The following is a 23,321-nucleotide window of genomic DNA, read 5'->3' on the forward strand; positions in this document are numbered from 1 at the left end:
CAGCTAACACATGTTGCTCCTTCTTCATCACCGCTGGAAGAATCGTCGTAAATAATAGATTCGTCCCCATGGTCTTCGTCAGAGGAACAATATTTCGTATTGTTTTTAGCGCGTGGTTTCTTAATTTTACGTTTCGACACTGTAGTACTTTTCTTCTTTTTACGATTAGATTCAAATATGTTTTTTATCAATATTGGTGCTATCGGTTAATATAGTTGTAACTTTCTTACTTCTCTTTCTGAGAGAAGCATCATTAGTTAATGCAGGTGTAGGCGAAATGATATCTAGTAACTTTCCCGGAGTCTATTCCTCTGAATTTTCCTTTTCTGTGATGACTGTTTCTGCAGGCAGCGGAGTAATATCTCTGGAACACTTTGTTTGTTTATGTTAACTGAACGATTGGTAATGTGCTCCGGAACTCTTTCGGAATTTGCTTGTGAATTGCTATTAGTACTGCTTGTAACCAAATAAGTGTATTCTATAATAGATAGTTCAAATGGGATAGGACAATACCAGGAGCTCTAAATGATGCAGTATTTTGAACTGTTGTTTGTTTTTTCCTAGGCTGTGGCGAAGAGTCGACCAAATTGAAGTCTGCCTCTTCTTTGTCCTGAGTTTCTTCTTAAATATACATTACACGACTGGCAATAGAAAGCTTTTAGCGATTTAAAAAATGCCCTAGTAAGAGGGTGTAAAAACTGAGTGGTGTGGCTTGGAAGGCAAAACAGAATAACATCATTTTCGGAAGCCTATTCTAATGTTTCGACACTACTGCAATGGGTAGACTGGCCATCCAAAAGTAGTAACACTATTCCTATCGGTTTACTTGGGACAAATTGTTCTTTAAGTCATCGCAGAAAAAGTTCCTTGGTAACATACGCTGATTTTTCACCCATAAATACTGTTGCATCAGGTGGCATACCTTTATCGAATTCCGCTTTTTGGTTTTTACCTTTAAAAATGCACACCGACGGTATAAAGGCCCTTAGCGTTACAGCATGCGATTACGAAAATCGTTTACTAACAAGATTGTTAGCAATGTGAGTGGGGACGAAGATAGTAAGAGCGAGTCATCTCAGCTGATACGCCATCTCTCCTAGAACTACTCTATACCAATTATCTCAGTCTGTTGATTTTAATTAAGTATTTTTATCAAATTTGGTTCTCTGTATAAGAGTAAGTATAGCACAAAATTAAAACATTTCATTTATAACCGATTCTCATTTATGGCCACATTTATTTTTCTTAGAACTATTCTTTATAAAGTTCCCAGAAGAGTTTCATATTTTTGAGTAAGTGTCTAAATCTCTGAGTCATTTGTTAAAACTGATAGTACCGTAAAACGGGGTTACTTTGCTTCATTTTTTTAGTTTTATTTTCTTAGAGTGGATATAACGTCACTCGAAAGAAGATATGAACTTTTTATTATAAATATCTATTAAACAGATTGTAATACAGCTCTTATTTTAGCTATAGACTTATTTTACTATCTGATTTTCTTTTAGGACAGTGCACTAGGTGACTTTCTTGTAAGGTGTTTATGATGCAATTATTTAAGTCGTTAAATAGTTCTCGGAGTTTTCATGCAGTAGTAGCTTATTATTGATATGTGCCTGATATTGGTTGATATCTAATGGGGGTGTCCAGAAACCATGAGATTTATTTTTAATCATTATGTTCCTTTCTCCTTTTATGTTGAATTGAACTTTCACTAGTATCATTCTGTAACCACTGCTTGTCGTGAACTTGTACATCTTTGAGTACTTTTACATCTTGATTTGTTTTTTGTCACTTATGATGTAGTCGATTTCGTTCCATGTTCTACCGTTTGGACTTTCTCAGGTCCATCTTCTGTGTGTCTTTTTGTGAAAGGGGCTGTTCATGTTGAATAGTATTGTTCATGAAAGTATTCTGCAAAGTATAAAGCAATTATCTTTTTTTTTTAATCTGACATCAATCGAATAGAGCCATCTAAAAAACGCATTACCAAATGTCAGAGGTGGTTTAGTTTTGCTATAAATAAATAAATTTATTTATACCTTATTTGTCAGAGACGAAAATGCCACTAAACCTATAAAAATCATACGACAAGCTGAATTTTTCTGGGAATTTCTGTTAATTTTGGGACCCCAAAAAATATTTAAAACGTTTACTATTCCTAGCCCCCTATTTCCCCCTAAAACCAATCCCCCTCGTAGGGGAAAAACGAAAAACACCGATTTATTAAGAATCTGTACGTCATAGAAAGAAATATTGTAAATAAAAATGTAGCTGAGACAATTTGGAACAAAAATGAATATTAGCAATTTTCGTGTAAAATAAACCGTTCTCTCAGAAATACCGCTTGAAGTGACGCGGCTATGCACGTGAAATTAATTTAAATAAAATTTGTATTAATTCGACAGTAAAAAATCGATATCTTTTGATCAGAATGTTCTAACGACAAAATTCAAAAAGCATTTTAAAGGTGAAGATTGCAGCTTCCTTATGCGATTTTTGTATTTTGCCGAAATTAAAGTAAGTTTCCACAAACGTTCCGCGATTTTTGTCATTTTTTACGATTCTCATGAGATCATTAAAATGTATCACTTTTCCATTAACCGTCACTATGGAATTATCTTTGTTACAGCCAGTCTTCAAAATATATAGCATGAAATTTTGGTTTTGATTTTTGGCAACAAATGTGAGACATTTGAAATATACCTAAAAAATTCCGATAATTTAAACTTTCATAATATTGTTCTGAAGCTATTTTCTTGTGGCATTTTTAAATTAATTACTATTTAAATGGGAATAAGCCACAATTAAAGGTTAAAATACGTTTATTAACGTTTCAATTTCTACTTCGGAAATCGTTCTCAAAATACAAACATTAGTAAATTAAACAAATTTTGTTTTTTTGTTTCTTAGAAAAAAAAACTAAGAAACAAAAAAACAAAATTTGTTTGTACAATGTTTGTATTTTGAGAACGATTTCCGAAGTGGAAATTGAAATGTCAATAAACGTATTTTAACCTTTAATTGTGGCTTATTCCCATTCAAATAGTAATTAATTTAAACTTTCACATTCATTACAAACGATCTAAAACATATAAAGCTCCTTTTTCCGATTATTCAAGTTCCTTTCTTATACACTATACTACTTGGCATAAAAACGAACTATTCTGCTTTGCAAAAAATTCTGCTGAAATTTAAAAATTGCATCAACCAGCCCTGGTCTTCCCTATTGTGTGTGTTTTTAACCCCAAAGTAGGGCTTCGGGCTATTAATGGCTCATAAGCGCCTTTTTGGGCTAGTTTATTAGAGTTATTATTGCCTATGTAGCCTTTGTGTACTACAATCAAGGCTAGTGTCAATTTCCGTGCTTCCGCATGGCCTTTGATAGTGTCTACCATATTTACAAACAAACCATATGGCAATGCATTAAACAGAAGTATAAATACTTCTTTTTGTAATTGGTATATTTAAATATTTTTGAGAAAATTATTCAAAAGGATTAGTTAATATCGAAACGTTTTCGGACCATCATCAGTGATACTTGTACACTGCAAAAGCCACTTACTACTATTCTTCGTTCACAAATTGTTGAGAGCATGAAATATGCCTCAAACTCATAAAACGGTCGTAAATCATAGGCGTTCCTAATATATTTAGCAAAAAAACAATTTAAACTTTCACGACTAATGTTGGTTATTATATTATATTAATAAAAATAAGAATTTAACCATTAACAATTTTATAAATAAGAATACCTTATCTCTTTGGATATTTCAATACTAATCTTCGCGTTTAATCACTTTACTAGAAAACCTGGAATTCATATCCTAAGGTACTATTCGTTCCAAGATAATTAAGATGGAATTCCCCAGATTTTTAATAATATAATTATATTAGAAACTTAACTTGAAAGGGTGAAGTTATTACGAACGAAAACAATTTTTTTGTTTAGTACGTTTTTGATCGCATGTAATTTACGGCTCGTCGGTGTTTCCGCGTCTACGGCAGTAATTAGCGTCTCGAATATTTCTTTTTCGAATCATATGCAGTGCGTGAGTGATTTTTTATTCCATATACCTACGAACATATACGTACCTTTCGCTCGTGCTCGTTTTGTTGGATTGTTTGTGATGGCTTCATCATCAAGTTTTACACCGGTACTGTTGCGTACAGTCAGTAAGTCTGTCTATTCACCAAGAGAGAGGACTATTGTCCTAAATGTTCACGATGCTCTGGTTTCTCAGAATCCCACAAACACTGTTCGCAACATAGTCGAAAGTTGTGCCAACATGACTGGCGTAGGAGAGTCAACTTTATATAGGTTCCTATCAGAAAGAAAAAAACACAAAAAAACCCAAACACAAACGAACACTTAAAGAGAGGGAAAAAGCCTATTGAAATTCATGAATTTGCCAAAAATGGTATTCGAAGGAAAATTCATGGATTTTTTTTCAAAAAAGAAATACCAAACCTAAACAAAATTTTACAAGAAGTTAGAGACGACCCGGATTTGCCTCATATCGGACGAACTAAATTGTGGCAAGTTTTAAAAGAATTAAATTTCCGGTGGGAGAAATCAGACCGAAAATCACTTTTGATTGACCGGGAGGAAAAGATGATGTTGGAGAAGAAATTATCTAAGATTCATACGAAAATTCCGGGCTGAAGAAAGGCCCATCTTCTACCAGGATGAAACGTGGGTAAACTCAGGTCATACTCTAAAAAAAATTTGGTTAGATAAATTGGGTTCTGGTAAACCCAGTAAATTAATAATTTCTCACATTGGCAGTGAAAAAGGATTTGTTAAGCATGGTTTGTTGGAATTTCAGTCCAAAAGCACAAAAGACTATCACGAGGAGATGACAGCTGATGTTTTCGAAGAGTATTTTGAGCAGATGATTGAACACATACCACCAAATTCAATTATAGTATTAGATAATGCACCTTATCATTCACGACTAGTAGAAAGACTTCTAACGAATGCGTGGAAGAAACAGGATATTCTTGACTGGCTGCGGAATAAGTATCTGCTTTACGAAGATGGAATGGTAAAAGCAGAACTTTTAAAAATTGCCCGGCAACACAAATCTAAGTTCAAGAAATACGTAGTTGACAAAATGGCGGAAAGGCGAAACATCACAGTCTTTAGACTTCCACGCTACCACTACGAAATAAATCCAATTGAACTCATTTGGGCACAAATGAAAAGTTATGTGGCTAGAAAAAATACGTCATATAAAATACAAGCTGTACGTGAATTGTTATACGAGTCTTTATAACATATTACAAAACAAAACTGGAAAGATGCAGTAAGACATGTAATAGAAGAAGAACAAAAAATGTGGGATCTTGATAACATAATTGATGCGACCGTAGAGATTATTAACCTAATTATTAACCCTCAAGACGACTCGGATTCCGAAGTTGATCCTATTTATTTTGAATTTGAATAGTTTTCTAATCGTAATTATATAAGGTAAGTAATAGTAGTTGTAATCGTAAGGTATTAAAGGGGAAAGGCGCAAAACGTCGCCTGTCAAAATGTTCAATGTGTTTTAAATGTATCCATTTTTTATTCAAATCCTGAGAAAACTAAAAAGCATTTTTGAAAAATTTAAAGGCAGAATGAAATATTTTTTAGAATAAATAAAAAGTTTCTTTTGCATGCAATATTTTCAATTAAAAATTATACTATATTTTCTCTTTTATTTTCACCCCTGTTACATAACATATTAAAATAAACATTGTAGAAGTTTTCACGGACTTTCTGCCTTGAGTAATAATGTAATCTTTCATTCTGCGTTTAAATTTTTCAAAAATATTTATTAGTTTTCTCCGGATTCGAAAATAATGGATACATTTAAAACACATTGAAAATTTTGCCAGGCGACATTTGGCGCCTTTTTCCTTAATTAAATAAACGTATCTTTTACAAATGGCAAGAAACTTTTTATTTTTGAATAAAATAAATAAGTTTTATTAAAAAATGCAATTTACATAAGTACAATTTAAAAAATATATTTATTTAGTTCAAATAAATGTTTCAATCATATACTCTACGACACTGGTCGTTCATCTCTAACCATTCAAAATACCCCCGTAATAGGATTATAAGGTATTGTATTCCTTCAGATATAAGGTGGGTTAGTCGAAAACGTCTTAAACCGTCAGTTTTAGGTTGGTTTTTACTATTATACCGCATTACCTATCCTCTCTTTATTTCAGTTTTCTAATTAGGGTTAAGCTTGTAGTGAGCTATCAACAAATTGTGAACCGACTATAGGTATAAAAATTTTGGTTTACTGGTTATTTTGGATATACTTAAACTTTTATAAACTTTAAAATAAATGTCTTAATGTCGATGATTAAAGATTTTTAATCAGAAGGGCATATTTAGAACCATTATTATTACATTAATAGACAGACTTTGATAATATCCATCTCCGATAGTTGCTGGGTAAATTTAGTAGCTCCGTAACTATCAGTAACGGCCACAAGCCCGAATAAAATAGAACGGATTGCGTCAGGAAGGGCATCCGGCAGTAAAAACTTGCTTAAACCATAGGAAGTAGAAATATGGAAAATAATTTAGAGGCTATGGCGTAAGCGACGAGCAGTTGCAGCTTCTCCTGACCTCCGCAAAAAGTGAGCTAGAGGACGGAAAGGGCCAAAGAAGCTAGTCCTGAGAGTTGCAACTCTCAACGTCGGAAGCATGACATGTTAAGGAAGAGAGCTCACTGATTTCATGCAGAGGAGGAGGGTTGGTATACTTTGTGTTCAGGAAACTCGTTGGGAAGATAATAAATCGAGAAATCTTGGAGATGGATGTAAGTTAAGATATAGTAGTTCGAATAGTCACGGTAGAAATGTACTAGGTATTATTTTGAACAAGGAGGCGAAAGAAAGTCTTGTAAGGGTAACCAAAAGAAGTGATAGAATAATTAGTGTCCAACTGAATATGGGTAATACCAACGTGAACATCATATATGTGCCTACGCCCCACAGGTAGGGTGTGAAGAACAGGGAAAAAAAGAATTTTAAAGGGTCCTTGATTGTGAGATGCTCAAGATTTCTGTAGACGAAAAGTGTTTTATTGGAGGTGATTTGAATGGACATAAAGGTAAAGAATGAGAAAGAATAGGAAGAGTTCATGGAGTTTTAAGGATGGGAATAAGAAATAATAAAGGGAATAATGTGATTGACTCTGCAGTGGCATGCGATTTAACTGTACGTTTTGATTATTTGATTAATACGTTCTTTTTAAAGACCGAAGACCAGTATGTTGCTTATAGAGGCGGGGAAAGGGAAAGTTAGATAGATTTTGTGCTGTGTAGAAGAAGTCAGCTAAAAGAGGTTACGAACTGTAAAGTGATAAAGGATGAGTGTTGTAATTTTTAGCGATAATAAAATCTCTACACGACCAGAAATGGGAATTTTAAAGTTTTTCTAGAATTATTTGGAAAGTTATTGGTGTTTTGCTCTAAAAATTTTTTAGAAATAATAATAATTGGAGATTTCAACATTGATTTCAAAAAAGCTTCTAATTAACTAAGCAGTTTCCGTGATCTAATTTCTACTTTTGGCCTAACAATAAATATTAATGAATTTACTAGAATTACAACTAGATCAGCAACTTGTTTAGATAACATCTTGACAAACATAAGCAGTGAGATAGTTGGTTTTGGAATTGTGGACCCATGTATTTCTGATCATCTTGCTCAATTTCTCTACTGAAAAACAAAATGTGAAAAAATTCATAGTGCTAATACATACAGAAGACATATAACAAGTAATGGCATCCTGATGTTAAAACAGTCGTTAAATAACGTTAACTGGACTTTCAGTTGTTCCTCCTAAAACAGCAACAGAATTAGCTCAATTTATTACCGAAATGTATGTAAAGTTAACTGAAATTAATTTTCCAATAAAAAAATCACGAACTCATAGTAAAGCTCCAATTTCTTGATTTGATGATGAACTAATAGTGATGACAGAAAATATTTCCACAGTCAAGATAATTGCTGATGTTACAAGACTATAGTGAGTATAAAAAGTTTAAGAAGCACTATAAATCAACAATATCATTAAAAAATAATTGGCTTATGAGAATGTCTTTTCCAATTCAGAAAATATATCTCGTGGCAGTTGGAAAGTTATAAATAGACTTCGGCAAATATGCAAATAAAAATGTAGAAAATATGCGCATAAATATGCACGTGTTTACCCGAAAATATGCAAATATTTTACAAAATATGCATACAAATAAATAAAAAAATCGTAAAATAGTAACAATTTTATTTAAAAAAAAAGTGTACATAACTAAATATTTCCTACTATTCATTTAAGATTTACATTTATTTTAAGTAACTACATCATTTTTAAGTATGAATCAACTTATTTAGAATTATGGTAACAATAAATGACCAAGTGGTGTTCAAAATTTTCTAACAAAAACTTGTGGCTTCTGTCTGAGTACATATATTTATATATGGAAAAACTTCGTTCAACATCAACTGATGTAACGGGAGCATTTTTCAAACTAACCAAAACATTTGGTTCTAAATTTATTGTTTCCGAAATATTTCCAGCTAGAACACTGACTACTTCAGAAAGAATATGGTAACCTTTATTTTTTTCCATAGTAGCTTCAAATTTTTTTAAAATATCTTTTCCAATATTACCTCTAACGTTCCGACAACATGACGCAAATTCTTTTATTAATGCTGTACTTTCGAACAATGACAGTTTTGGTGATTCTAACTGAGTAATTGTTTTTTGAACAAAACTAAAATTTGATTTTATAAATGAAAGTTCTTGTTGAAGCAAGTTACTCTGAAAAGTTTGTTTAGAATCCAAAAGAGATTGGGAACTTTCATCTGTTAACGTATCAATTATGTTCTTTATTTTAACAAAATGATCTGCATAAAAATTAGCTGCTTCTAACCATGTTCCCCATCGCGTTAAAATAGGTTGTGGTGGAAGAGGAATGTTAGGTAGCATTTCTTTATAAAGTTGAATTCTTATAGGAGATTTAAGAAATACTTTTTTGACACTGGATATCATGGTATTTACAAGAGGAAATTTTTTTCGTATTTCCTCTGCAACTCTGTTTAATCCATGCGCTACACAAGTAACATGTATTAAATCTGGGAAAAACATTTTTAAATTTTGTCCTGCTTTCACCATATAAGGAGCAGCATCCGATAAAATAAGCAGTAATTTATTAGAAGGAATAGTTGTCGGAAGTAAAAAAGTTGCTAATGTTTCTTGTATAAAACGCGAAATTATTAAAGCATTTGTTTTCTCAAGTTGCTGGCATGAAATTAGATGAGATTTTGGTAAGGTATCTTCTTTAAGAACACCAATCAATAAATGAGCAATATACTTCTCCTGAGGAATCAGTGGTTTCGTCTACAGATATGTAAAAATAATTATCTGCAATTTCTTCCTTAATATTAATTAACACCGACGAGTATAGCCCGTTCACATTATTTCTTTTTAGAGACCGATCACTTGGAACATTAAGTTTGCAATATTTTTTTAGAAACGAACTAAAATTTACATTTGCTAATTTTGAAAGCGGTATGTTTGCAGACACTAATGCGCGACACAAGTCTTCATTAAAAGTTTCTTGCTCATCTAATTTTTTTGAAGTAGATTGGAAACATTTAGCCATTGAAGTTTGATGTTTTCCTCCTATTTTTCCTTTTTTTGTAATCTGTGAAGCAGTTCTCACATGTTGGTCTATCTGAAATTTCTTCTCACATGCTATCTATAAATAAAAATAAAATCTTTATTTTAGCCCAACCTTTAAAATATAAAAATATACAAGGTGTTTTTGGTTAATCAAATAACTGGTTTGGAAAAAAAAAAACACTCGCTAAGTGTTTTAAATGCAGTATTAATCCACAAATTAGTTTTTGTTACTAACCATTATTACATCATATAACTTATTTTAAAATTCAACAAAAGTTTTTTTTTGTTAATTTAATTAAAATAAAAATAATTGTGTTTTAGAATAGCTGACTTCATAAAAAAAAGTAAAGGTGAAAAATTTTTCTAAATACACACCATTGTATTGTACCATGGACAATTTTTTCTCACTAAAGGAAGCTATTTTTTATTTAAAAACAACCTACGAGTACTAATTTCAAGTAAATACGTTTATTGGTTTTAAAGTTATTGTTGTTATTAACTAAAAGAATTTAATTTTTTTTAATTTTAACACCCTGTATCTCGAAAAGTAAATAAGTTTGACCCCTCATTAACTATATCGTTTTGTTCAATTTTTCGAGAAGTATCTACAGTCAAACGTTGTAAGTGTCATTTGAAAACACCCTGTATGTATGAAATATTAGATATTTAATAGAAAATATTAGATACTTACAATTTTGCCACAGACTGAACAGTAGATTTTTCCCATATCCATAGACAGCTCTTTATAAGGTTTAATCCAAGTTGAAGCACTGGTTGTTTTAGGCATTATAAAATCACAATCTTCCTTTTTGTTACGCACAACGAGTGTTTACGCTTTGAATATCACAACAAAAATGATTTACAAATCTGAGCATCAAATTAGAAATGTTTAGGTACCTAATTCAATAAACTGGGAGATTTTGGAAAATCCCTAAATTAGGAACAAAACTATTAGCCGTTTACCTGCTGTTAAGATACAATAAATTGTAGATTGATTTGGGGATTAGATCATAAAATGCAAATGAGCGAACCCTTAGCGATTATCCAATAACTGAATGCCTCAGTGACCGAGACTTTCTAAGAATGTTGAGGGCTACTTAAATTGATCTTCTTTGAAATTGTAAATGTTTTGTACCTGTAGAGATTACGTACTTAGATCATTTCTTGATTAAAATGACTACAAAATTTTATACAAGAATTGAAATAAATTGGTATGTTTAAAAATTTTCAAATACAGTATAAAAATCTGAACTTTTATGCACTTTATGCAAACTTTTATACAAATATGCCAAAATATGAAATATTTGCATAAAATATGCACAATATGCAAAATATGCAATATGCATATTTGCCGAAGTCTAGTTATAAATTATCACAGAAATAAATTTCAAAATAAAAAAGTCCAAGCGCGATTACATCAAACGATTTCAATAATTACTTGACTTCAGAAGCTAAACATATTAGAAGTTCTTTTAATTCCGCAAATGAAAATGTAGCCATAGATTTTTTGAACGATGTACACTCTCCTTGCCACTCTTTATTTTTATTACTTGTTAGCGATACTGAAATCAGAAATGTTTTGCATAGATTGAAAAATTCACCCTGCACGGATTTTTATTTCTTAAACACAAAAATTATTGTGGAAACAATCGATATAATTATTGACAAATTAATTATATTTTGTAATAATTGTCTTACTAAAGGGATTTTACCAGATGTATTAAAAGTAACAAAAGTGCTACCAGTGTTCAAAAAGGGAGCTTTAGATGAAATTGGAAATTATCGTCCCATCTCAATCATTCCCATTGTCGGCAAAATTTTTTGAGAGTATTTTAAATGTTCATTTGATAGAATATCTAAAAGTTTAGCACTACACTAGCTATACAGAAAATTGTTAGAGATATAGTTGATGGCTTTGAGGAAGATCATTTTGTGTCTTTGACATTGTGTGACTTATCCAAAGCTTTTGACTGTGTTTCGCATGAATTACTATTGGAAAAAATGCATAAATACGGTATTAGGGGAAACACTCTTAATCTATTTAGATCATACTTAACAAATAAAAAACAGGCAGTTTTTCTTAATAACAGCTATTCTGAGTTTAACACTGTCAAATATGGAGTTTCTCAAGGTTCGATATTAGGACCCACTTTGTTTTTTATTTATCTTAACGATTCATTTTACTATACTTTTCCTATAAAATGTGTTTGCTTCGCAGAAGATACAACTCTCATTAATACTTATATTAATCAGCATAATTAAAAAATTAAAATAGATAGTGATACCCAGAAAGCAAAAAAGTGGTTTTTAGATTACGGGCTGAAGCTAAATCAAAAGAAAAATCAGAATTTGATTTTTAGTTCCGATTGGAAGTATATCTCAAGAAAAAGTGTTAAACTATTAGGATTCTTTTTAGATGATAATTTGGATTGGAGTGCTTATACAGATTACTTAAATTCTAGACTTGCTACAAGTATATTTTTAATAAAGCAAATTAGTTTATATGATTTCTAAAAGTATCCTTAGAATGTGCTATTTTTCACTATTCCATAGCTAACTACAGTACGGAATAACTGTTTGGAGTAATTCTTGTCACGCAGATCGAATTTTTAAACTACAAAAAAGAGTGGTGAGAATACTTGCAAGAGCAGAGTATAGGGGATACTGTACAACTTTATTTCTGGATTTAGGCATTATGCCATTATGGAAGGACTGTATGGCAAAGGACTTGAGAAAGGTTTAGGTGAAAAAGACCTGATGGACAGAAATTAGTGGCGACGAAGAGTAAGAAACAGCAACCACTAAAAAGCGAAAAGCTGTGGAAGAAAAAGAAGATAAAGAAGTTGTAAGAAAATGACAAAGTCAGAATAAACATCTAATAGATGGTACGCATCGGATTTAGTTGGGTAGAGTTAGATATGTGCTATTGAAGAAATGGTTTCATCCGATTAAAGAAAATTTCTAAGATAAATGAATATTTTGAATGTGATGAAAATTTTAGTCGAAATTTACGTATACAGGGCGAGTCATAACCATTAGGACATAGACTAAGGACAGGTTATTTGGACCAAAATATGGCCCAAATATGCCTTAATAAAATGTTGCTGAGAAAAAAGATACAGGGTGTTAAAGTTAATTTTTGTTTTTCGTTTTTTGCTAATAGTTTCCCTGTATATTTATAAATTGCTATCAAAATTGGCACAGAGGCATAATCTTAGACAGGAAATAGTATTTTATTTACAATTCCACTATCAAATACCAAACTAATAAACAAAGTTACAACTAACGTAAGGTTTCCGTTTTGACGATAAATCAAAACTAAACACACTTTAACTTAAAAGAACTCACAAAAACTCAAACTAAATGTTCTACATGGTCTCCTCCGATTTCTATGCCTTTTCTAATTCTTTTTATAAAGGATTTTCGGACATTAAAAAAAATATTGTTCTGTCCCCTTATAAGATTAGCTGCATTTTGAATGTATCTCCAAAGTTCGTCTCGTGTATTAATTTCATTGGCATAAACTAAGGACTTCATATGTACCGAAAAATAAAAATCTAGCGGGTTGTACTCAGGACTTCTTGGTGGCCATTGAAAATCACTGTCTCTGCCAATCCATCGTTGAGGAAATACGTCAAGATGATTTCTAACAGCTAATGAAAAATGAGGTGGTGCTCCATCCTGCATTAACCACATTTTTCTTCTTACATCCAGTGACAGATCATCTAAAATATCACTAAGAGAATTTTCCAAAAAGAATAAAAATAAGAATCTCCATTTAAATTCGGAGGAAGAACATAAGGCCCTAGTAGTTGGTCGCCTATAATGCCACACCAAATATTCAATTTAAACTCATGCTGAAAATGTCTAGCTTTAATAGCATGCGGGTTTTCTTCTTCCCAATAATGACTATTTCGCCAATTAAAAACCCTTCGTCTGGTAAAAGTTGCTTCTTCGGTGAACATAATATTCTTAATAAAGTGTCTGTCATTGCAATGTTTATTCAGAATACGTTGGCAAAACTGTAACCGTCGTGGAAGATCTGTTGGAAGTAAATTTTGAACAGGAGTGAAGTAATAAGGATGGAGGTTCCCTTTTTTTAGAAATCTAACAATAGACGACTGACTTACTCCTGTTGCTGCTGATAGATGTCGTGAACTTATTTCAGGATTTTCATCTACTCGAATCAAAAGTTCATCTTCTTGATTAGGTGTGATTTGTTTCGGTCGACCACCCCGATTTTTAGTGTGAAATGACCCAGTTTCACCTAAACTACGATATAATCTTGCAAAAGTTTTGTGATTTGGTTGCCTTTTGTTTGCGTATAACATTCCATACCTTCTGGCTGCCGAGCGACCGCAAAAATTTTCTTGTGTATACGCAAATCATATCTCGCATTTCTTCATTAGTAAAATGATTGTGACAAGGCATTTCAATCAAAAAAAGTAATGATTACTTTTAAAAAATGCAACATTACACTACACTGTCACATCAAAAATAATTTACTCTGAACAAATGACATTTACCAACAACAATTATCTGACAGTCCAAAGCATACTTTTCATTCGACTGCGTTTTTATCGAAAACGGTTGAAATTATCATGTTTAAACAAGAGTACCAATTTTACGTAAAAATGATGTTTACGTCATATTTTCTAATAAAAATTACTAAAAAGTTTCATCAGAAAAAGTTTAGACTCAATTTGATCATTAGGAATGATCCACGTGGCGCCCTCTAAGACCAAACGTAAAATTGTAAATAAAATACTATTTCTTGTCTAAGATTATGCCTCTGTGCCAATTTTGATAGCAATTTATAAATATACAGGGAAACTATTAGCAAAAAACGAAAAACAAAAATTAACTTTAACACCCTGTATCTTTTTTCTCAGCAACATTTTATTAAGGCATATTTGGCCCAATCGCCATATTTTGGTCCAAATAACCTGTCCTTAGTCTATGTCCCAATAGTTATGACTCACCTGTAAAAAAAACTGATCGGCGTCTATGGAACAGTGCGTAGAAGTAAAAAAAATCTATTGACAAACACACTATTACCGATATTGGAAAGACAAAATATTTATTTAAAAAGCTTCTAATTTCTCTTGAGATTTAAAAATACCAAACTGTGTTGATCTACCCAGATAATTAGGCAAAATCGCCATCAACCATTGCAAAATATTGTTATAATGAGCAAACAATTGGAAGTCTAATTGTCCGTACTAGCGTTATACAAATTCCAATTATGTATGCTAAGTCAATACGTGTACCGGGTGGTGAATTGTTGAACGCACAAAAAATACGTGAAAAAAATATTAATTATCAAGTTCCTTCGTTCCTTATGATTTTATATTAAAAGTCATTAAAACTATTTGTAAAAGGCTGGAATCTGTAATACACTGTGTAAAATATTACAGTGACGTTTTTTATTAAATTTATGTTGATTACACTTCTCGACAAAAACAGAATTTTTATGTTTCCTTTACAATGAATCAAATCTAACTAAGTTTTAGGAGTTCTACATGAATCTTCTTTTTCTAGTGCCAAGTCAAACAATAAAGGCTGGCTATAACCATTGTAAATTCGTCTCTATCTTGTGCTTTTCTTAAAAGCGCCTGTGTGTTTAATCCGGTCCAGTCGCGAATATTTTTCAGCCAGGATATTTGTCGTCTACCAGGACCCCTTTTTTCTTCGATTTTACTTTTCGTAATCACCTGGAGCAACTCGCACTTCTCATTTCTAAGTCTGTGCGCCAAATATGCTGTCTTTCTTCTTTTAATGGTGGTCAAAAGTTCTCTATCTCTTCCCATTTTGTGTAACACCATTTCGTTCGAAATATGATTGATCAATGGCAGTGGCGGCTTTTGGGGGTAGGCAGGATAGGCCGGGCCTACCCAATAATTTTAAGAGCCTTAAAATTGAAAAACATATATTCAAAAATTATGTTAATGCATGTAAATAACTTTTAAATGTACTAAATCATTCAATACATTAGCGTCCCTTAAAACAACTATGTTATTATATTACCACAGAAAGCATCGAATCGTATTCAGGCATTTTAAATATCATTAATAGGCCCGATCGGAACTGGCCGACCCAGCTCACATAAGATCCCCGTACAAAAAGCGTTTGAAGTTAAGCAGCTTGCCGGCCAACGATTTATATTGTCGTGTTTATGCTTGCTGTTTAGGCACCAGACGATCGGGCCTACGACGACCATCGTTGTCACTTATAACGTAATTATCGAATTATAATATAAATTTTCTTTTGAATTATGATAAAAAAATATGTAACATAATCTATAATTGTAACATATTTTTAAACAAACAACACAATTGCAAACAAGTGCAGGGTTTCACAAATAAATTTAAAAAAATTCGTAAAATTCGAAGAAAAAAAAATCACATTTGAGTGATTTCTATATCGCCTGATTGTATGCAACTTATATATGTGAGATTGTTTTATAACTGATACATAAAAATGAGTTTTTATGACGCTTTACCAGGTTGTAGTAATAGTAATGTTGATAGTGAGTGTTTGGACATTGTTGTTTCACTATTGGAATCGCCATTATCTAGAAGAACTGAAAGTGATAGAAAAAAAATTATTATAAATGAAAGGCCTACTCCAACATTGTGTATTGACCAAAAAGATGGGAAAAACGTGGGTACATTTAATTGCTCTTGGTATGATGTCTACAAATGGTTGTCTGGAAGTATTACGAAAAACAGACTATATTGTTGGCCGTGTTTGATATTTTCTAATAAGAAATGTGTATAGAATTGTGAAGAATACTTTGATTTAAAAAATATGTCTGCCTCCTTAAAAAAATATTCCAGTTGCAAGGAACATTTAAGTAATTTCCTGTCCTTTAAGGATGTACGGAAGAGGGCGTTTTCTGTTCGCGATTTGCTAGATGAAAAATCAAAAATCGCAAAAATTAGATACAACGCAGAAGTTAAAATGAACAGAGAAATCATTAAAAAATTAGTTAGGGGGGGGGGGGGTCATGACCCCGTGACCCCTCCCTCTGGATCCGTCACTGATTACACATAGCTATATGTAATTTGCTGGCTTGGCCTACCCAAAATTTTACCACACCAGCCGCCACTGATCGATGGTATTTTTAAAATTTTTCTAAAAAGACACATCTCAAAATTTGCCATCTTTCTCATCGAGTCAACATTAACAGTCCAAAGTTAGGCACCATAGAGGAGAGTAGAGTGGATACAACATTTTACCATGCCATATCGTATTTGCAGATTGACACTTTATTTATTTAGAAATTTCCTCATCTTCAATAAGGCTGCTCATCTAGACCAGGACGACTCTTTAACAGATTTACTAAATTTGGACGTGAGAGGTGGAATTAGGACTTTTGTAGAAATAGTTAAGTGATAACTTCAGTAATAATAATTGACTTACCCTTCCTAGAAAAATTAAATGTGAACAAAAGATGTGAATGTGTAAATTTGATAAGCATTTATACAAAAACAGTATTATCGTCAAAATTTTAGAAAATCAACTAAAGCTACTTAAAATAAATAATTCAGTCTCTTTTATTTATTTTTTGAACAAATAAAAGGCATATATCGAGCACAGTTTAATTTAATCTTGCCCAAGTACTTTCGATCCCTAGATCATCTTCAGGGGCATTTCTTCAATTGCGGCCTATCTGACAAGAACAAAATGTCATAAACATATAATTGTACATTACACTACACTACAAAAGGACAAACAAACACTTTAAAATTATTAAAGAAAAGCTACATTGCGTGCCGAAGCCGGAGATAGAATGACAGATTCCGGCTTCGGCACGTTTCCGATTCTGTCTCCGACTTCGGCACGCAATGTAGCTTTTCTTTAATAATTTTAAAGTGTTTGTTTGTCCTTTTGTAGTGTAGTGTAATGTACAATTATATGTTTATGACATTTTGTTCTTGTCAGATAGGCCGCAATTGACGAAATGCCCCTGAAGATGATCTAGGGATCGAAAGTACTTGGGCAAGATTAAATTAAACTGTGCTCGATATATGTCTTTTATTTGATCAAAGTTCATTTATTCGAGCATTCAACCTTATATTTTTTTTATTTATGTAAAAGGACATGCTGGTATCTCGGGTAACACCAAAGCAGATTATTTTGCTAAAGAAGCGGCTTCAAAAGGATTAGAAATTAGTTGCCTCAATAGAAGTGATTTAGTCTCGCTGCGTAAACAAGAATTAAAAGAAAACTGGGAAATTGAATGAAATGCTTTTTGTAACATAAGTAACAACCTTTATACAAAAATTCACCCTGTTTTACCTACTGCGTCTTTTGGTGCAAGAAGTCATCACAATAGAAGAGTATATTCAATGTTTGTTAGATGCCTTGTTAATCATGCTACTGTGAAAGCCTATCTTCATAGATTTAATTTAAGTGAAACAGAACTTTGCGATTGTAATGGTAATACTGACGATATCAATCATTGGATGTTCGGGTGCATATATAATGATGCTGCTATTAAGTATCTATTCGAAAATCTGATAAAAGAACAAATACCTCTTCCTCAGTGTCAATCTTCTATTTTATATATATCTCCTCATAATATTAGGCTTATCCAAATTTTTTGGGAATATTTAAGGACTAAAAGAAAAATTTAGGATGGGAATGTGTAATGTGAATGTATAAATCTAGCTTTGTTCCCCCCGTCTATCCTTATGTTATATATTTACCTCCTAGCCATTGCCTGTCTTATGTTGTAATAAAGTGGCTATGAAAGGCACCTTAGCATGAAAAGTATCTCTATATTATGTAATCCCTTGTTGGTTCTAAATATTCACATTAAGTTGGTTAGGGTCTTGAATGGAACAAACGAAAGTGTGGTTTGTTGTCAATTTACTGATTCTTGTGATACTGATGTTAACATTATATTTTTAATTTACCTCTATGCGAAGTACTATTTTGTTAACAAATGAAATATGTCAATACGTCATTAAAAAATTTAAGTAGTCAAATACATTATCGTGGCTGAATGGATCAAGTTATCCAAAGCCATTAATTAAATAAAAAAAAACTTTAAAACATTTTTGAGTCGGTCCAAATAATTAAATTTTAATACCATAAAGTACATTAGATGTTTTTATAAGTAAAAAAATTGGCAAACTTCTATATGGTAAAAAAAATTTATATATTTTTTTTAATTTAAATTGCAAAATTATTATGCAAAATCTGTTAAATCGATTTTAATGAACTTTGGAGGACTGTGTTACTATGTTATAAAGGTTTTTTAGACGAATTATGAAGGTCCTAAGTGTAATGGTCCTAAGGTTTGTTTCCCACTTTTTTGTTGTATTTATTGTTATTTTGCAGCAAGGGTAATAAATTAAATCATTTATAACCAACTTTATCTTATAGAAAATTTATTTGTCGCTATTTTATTTCATTACGACTTTGCTCCAAAATGAATTGTTTTATAGTTACAAGGTTTTTAGTAATTTTTAAATATTTTAATTTTTTTTATCATTGTTCCCTATTTGGGCGGGAGGATAATTCAATTATTATTACTGACGTTGTCACCTAACTATTTCTGCGAAAACCCGAATGCCACCTCTCACATCCACTTCAAACCAGATCCGCACTGGTCTAATAATATTGACGGTTTCAACGTATTATTTGTTCGTTGTCGATTAGCCCTGACTTATGATTTCGATTCTCTCAAGGAAAGTTAAATTTGTATTATATTTTCCACAAGGTTTTTAGCACTATCTGAGGCAAATTTTTGTCTTCTATACAAGCCTTTCTCACAAGATTTTTGTGATTTCGGTGAGTTTTAAGATTAAATTCCCATGATTTCCATATTATATACACTGACCGACAATAAAATTGCCAACCTATAAATTTCCCAAAGTAAAAATTCATTGGGAGTTTTATGCAATGTTTCATATTGTATATTGTATATTGCATAAAACAAAAAGTGGCCATTACACTTGATTTCTTAGCATAATTTATTTAATTAGAAGGCTACAAAAGAAAATAGTGTAATATAGAAACGAATTACAAACAATAAAAATTACGAGTAAACTTGAAAAAAATTGTCTAACATCGGGTGTTATGCCCTAAAACATCAATAACCGTTTACATACGATTTGGAAGGGAAAGGAACAAATTTTGAATTTAAACTTAAGGAATACGTACATATACCTCACGAAGCATGTTTTGAATTTCTGCAAAAATTTCTGGCTGGCCTAGTTGACTTTTTATCCTACGATGAAGTTCATTCCAAAAAGTTTCGACGATATTCAGATCAGGGCTACAGGCTAACCATTCTAGAGTATTAATTCCTACTTCCCCAATGTAATTTGTCACGATTCTTGCAGTATACATAAAGACGAAATTGTCCCCAATTAATGGATTTAATGTATCTATTGCTTCTGGCAAAATATTCTCTATATACCGGTGAACATTCAGGGGGACATTAATGAAAATAAGTTCAGTTCGAGCTTCAAATGAGATTCCAGCTCAAATCATGACACCACCACCGCCAAACTTTCTTTTCTGGGACCTACCAGTTGGGACATATCTTTCATTTCTTCGTCTCCAAACCCTCTCTAGGCCATCGCAAGATTTCAAACAGAACCCCGATTTATCATTAAAAAGAATTCGGCTCCAATCCTGTATATGCCAGATGTCGAGAAAAAAATAATCGATTCCTACGGTGTCTGGGTTGTAACTCGGGAACAATAGCCGGCCTTCGTGCCATTAGTCCTCTTTCACTGACGCGTCTTCTAACCGTTCTCTTGTCCTCCGGAAGCGTGTCAGCCGGGAGCTGACAGCCGTGCCGGACGCATCAAGGAATTTGGATATTGGTCAAAATACTTGGGAATTCCAAGTTTGGCCAAATCCAAATTTCTAATTGACTCGATGCAGGGAAATTCCACTTTTGCTACGTAAAACAAAGGATTTGTTTTACATAAAAGCAGGTAGATTTTCTCTCATCGGGCAGTCGAGCTTGCCTCTTCTACTGTAGACCTAGTCGGTGCTATTATTGTTCCTACTAAGTTATTGTTTTATTTCTGATTTCCTATATACCATTTTATTTTAGCATTTTTGTATATTCAGACCTTTTCAGGTTAGAATATTACATTGATCTATATTTGTTCATGTACTGATTGTTTGATATTTTATTTGATTATTTTGATTGTTTATTTTTCTTGTATTTTGTGTCTAAGTTGTTCTTCCGTAAGTTAAGAACACTTAGAAATATTTATCTTGCTTTTTCTATTTTATATTTTGATTTGTACTTTGTCTAAGTAGTTCTTTCCGGTAAGTCAAAGAACTCTTAGAAATATTTCTCTGAATATTTGACTTGTTATTTTAATTGTGCGTCTAAGCCGTTCTTTTCCGGTAAGTCAAAAGAACACTTAGAAATATTTTCATAATCATTGTTGCATTATTATTTCCGATATTTTATCTAAGATATTTTCTTCCTTAAGTTAAGAAAATACTTAATACATTTGTCTCTTTCATTTTCTATTTTATGCTAAGTTGTTTCTTCCGTAAGTCAAGAAACACTTAGCAATATTTCCACATCTTTTCTGTATTTGATTTTTCGTATTTGTAAGTCGTTTCTTCCGTAAGTCAAGAAACACTTATAAATATTTGTATTCTTATTTTTCCATATTTGATTCTCTTGTTTGTTTTCACTCTAAGTTGTTTCTTCCGTAAGTCAAGAAACACTTAGAAATATTTCCATACCTTGTTTCATATTTACATATTTCATTTATCTGTATTTCTGTCCTAAGTTGTTTCTTCCGTAAGTCAAGAAACACTTAGAAACATTTTCTTTGCATTGTGCTTTTGTACCATTTTATTTTTCTTGTTTACTAAGTTATTTCTTTCGTAAGTCAAGAAATACTTAGATCATTTTTACCTATCTGTTTTCCATTTTTGCTCTGTTACTTTGTAACTGTTCCTTGGAACCGTTACCTATAACAGATATTTGTCACTGGAACTGTTATTTATAACAGTGGTGGTATTTAACCTTTCTACCAGCGACAAACCAAAGATGGTGAATACCCGATCCAATTCCGGGGATAGGAAGAAGCCCGAAGAGCCGGCGATGGGTCCTACAGGCCCAAATGCCCCCTCTCGGCAACACTCTCACCTACATTCTTATTTCGAACCTCCTGCAGACGGTTTCTTGCAGCAATTGCAGTGGAATGGCGATTTCGTAAAAGTTCTATCCTATTACAATAAAACGATCATCTCTTTACGAGATAACTCTTCTACGACCGGAGCCAGGTCGACGCGAATATGTGCCAGTCTCTATAAAGCGATAGAAAGCTCTCCATACTGTAGTTCTTGAAATACCTAAAATTCCGAATACATAAACCTAACTTCTTCCGTCTTGTAGTAGAAAGGCAATAATTCAAGGAACATCTACTGTAGATAACACCATATCCTAATTATTCTCTTAGACGAAAGCCACGTTTGAAACGCTAATTAATTACTGAAGATGATCTAGGTTATATGGACTTCCTAAAATCCATAAACACAATTGTCCCATAAGGCCTGTAGTAAGTTTTTGTAACACTCCAGTTTCTATTTTATCAGAGTTTATTTACAACACAATTCAGTCTATCACTAATTTTAAACCTAAGTTCTCCATCTAAAATTCTTTAGATCTAATAGAACGGTTAAATAACATTAGGATAGAAGAGGGTTTTTATTTAGTTTCTTTTGATGTTTCCAATCTGTTTACTTCTGTACCAAGAGATGAAACATTACCTTTAGTACACAATCTTCTAGACAATTGCAACATATCGGCAAAAGACAAAGATGCTATCTTAACTATACTTAAATTCTGTCTGGATCAGGACTTCTTTCAATTCAATCAAAAAATATATAAACAACCAACAGGTTTAGCAATGGGATCTCCACTATCACCTTTTCTGGCTGACATTTTCTTAGACAGCTTAGAACAGAAGTTTGTTAACAACAACAACAAAATAGTTTTTTGGTCAAGGTATGTTGATGATTGTATAGCTCTCTATGCTTTACAGATTCTGGATAATCTTAATAACCTCCATCCCAACATCTCTTTTACTCTGGAACCAGAATCTGATAAAAAGTTGAACTTCTTGGATATGACTATTTCCCGTAATAAAGATTCTTTAGAGTACAATATTTACAGAAAACCTACCCAAACAGATCATGTTATACATGATACATCTAATCATCCAACCCAACATAAAATGGCTGCTTTCAACAGTTACATTCATAGGTTACTCAAATTTCCACTTTCTAATGATAATTTTAATTCAGAACTTAATACTCTTAAACAAATTGCTTTCAATAATGGTTATGATCCTAACATTATCTATAAGCTTCTAAATAGAGCTAAACTAAAAATTGCAGAAAAGCTTGCATACTCGTCACAATGTTTTCTTCAACCTACTGCTTCAAATAACACCAGATATTTCTCCTTCACCTACATTAACAGCATTTCCAATAAAATATCTAAACTTTTTACTTCTACAATCGATAACATGAAAATTTCCTTCAAGTCACACAACACCTTAGGTTCCTTCTTAATCAACACCAAAGATAGGATGAACACACTTGACAAAAGTGGTATTTACAAATTA

The sequence above is a fragment of the Diabrotica undecimpunctata genome, chromosome 5 (genome assembly GCF_040954645.1).
Source record: "Diabrotica undecimpunctata isolate CICGRU chromosome 5, icDiaUnde3, whole genome shotgun sequence".
In the NCBI taxonomy this organism is placed as follows: Eukaryota; Metazoa; Arthropoda; class Insecta; order Coleoptera; family Chrysomelidae; genus Diabrotica; species Diabrotica undecimpunctata.